This window comes from Propithecus coquereli, unplaced genomic scaffold, assembly GCF_000956105.1.
Source record: "Propithecus coquereli isolate 6110/MARCELLA unplaced genomic scaffold, Pcoq_1.0 Scaffold198, whole genome shotgun sequence".
Classification (NCBI taxonomy): domain Eukaryota; kingdom Metazoa; phylum Chordata; class Mammalia; order Primates; family Indriidae; genus Propithecus; species Propithecus coquereli.
In genome coordinates, this window is record NW_012144744.1 from 1,468,761 (window position 1) to 1,470,621 (window position 1,861).

Below are 1,861 nucleotides of genomic sequence, written 5' to 3' on the forward strand. Positions count from 1 at the left end.
GTTGAAGCCTAACACACAATGTGATTTTATTTAGAGCTGGGTCCTTTAGAAATGTAATTGAGTTTAAATAAAGACATGAGGGTAGGGCCTTAATCCCATAGGAATGGTGTCCTTATTAGAAGAGGAATAGATACTAGAGATCTTTCTCTCTCAGGAAATGCCTTGTACAGACACAGTGAGAAGGCAGCTGGCTGCAAGTTAGGAAAAGAGGCCTCTCTAGGAACCAAATGGGACAACACCTTAATCTTGAATTTCTAGCTTCCAGACCTATGAGAAAATATATTTCTGTTGTTTAACCCACCCAGTTTGTAGTATTTTGTTATGTTAACCCTAGCTGGCTAATAGACCATTTCTCCCCATCCTCTTCAGCTTTTGATATCGTCACTCTTTTTTATTTTAGCCTCTTTAATGGGTGTGTAGTGATATTGTATTGTGCTTTTAATTTGCATTTCCCTAATGAAAATGTTGCTGAGTGTCTTTTTATATGTTTATCTTCATTCTACATTTCTTCTTTGGTGAAAATATCTGTTCATCTTTTGCCCATTTTATGATTGGATTTTGTTTTAATGGCTGAGTTTTGAGGGTTCGTCACATATTCCTGATAGGTCAGATATGTGGTTTACAAATACTTTCTCTTACTCTGTTGTTTGCATTTTCATCCGCTTAATAGGGTCTTTCACAGAGGAAAATCTGTGATTTTTGTGAGCTGCAGCTTACCAAATTTTTCTTTTATGGATCATCCTTTTGGTGTCAAATCAATCGAAGAACTCTTTGCTTACCCCTAGATGCCAAAGAGTTTCTTCTATGTTGTTTTTTTCAAAATTTTTATAGTTTTATGTTTGCCATATAAGTCTATGATTCATTTTAAGTTAATATTTGTATAAGACATGAGAGTTAGGTCAAAGTTCATTTTGTGGCCTGTGAATATACGGTGTGATAAAGACCATATCTGGTCTTTCCTCCTGGTTCCTGGCATGTGATAAGCTAACGTGGATGTTCTGGCCTCTACATGGTCTCCACTGACACGACAAGAGGGGATGCCCTGTTACCGGTGAGTAATGGTGAAAACCCCCACTCTCCACTAGGCCTCCTGTGACAGAAGAAAGGGCATCTCATCACTGCTGGGTGGATGTGGAAGTGAAGGCTCTCCACACGATCTTTCTGATGTCTGTTTCTTGGACCTTTGGCTAGAGAGAGCAGGCTTGGCAGCGAGGGGTGGGGGGGAGTGGGGCTTGTTCAATCCCACTGGTATTTCTGGATTGCTGGTCCCTTCACCTCCAGGTGTGAGATATGAAAAACACAAAGAATACCCAGGGATCTCACTACTCTGTTGTTCCTCCAGTCCTGAGGTCTTTAGCCATTTTCCTTTTTCTCTTCACTTTTCAGAGGTTTACATTGTTTTGTATACAATATTCTGGGTTTTAATTGTGCTTAGCAGGAAAAATAAGGAAAAGAAAGTCTATTCCACCTTCACAGAAGTTGCAGTTTTTTCAAATACTGCTTTAAGCAGAATGTGATGGACATTCCATTGGCTTTGCCGCATCTGAATTTACAGATGCGGCAAAGCCAATGAAATAATACTCTGGCTGCACATCGAGACTGCCTATGTGCTCCAAATCCAACCCCCAAGTGTGAAAAGTAAATATGTAAATGTCACTAGGAGCCCAGGACACATGATGGGTTCAGAACATAAACATTGGGAATTTGCCATTTTTAGAGTTTTAGTGGGAGGCAGAGACCCCCCCACCCCCAACTTAGAAGAAGCAGAAAGCTAGTGCCTGGGCATATAGCTTATTCTTGCTCTATTGGATGCCACCGTGGAGTCTTTGATTCTGCAGTAAATGGCATAGAGACGAACAGA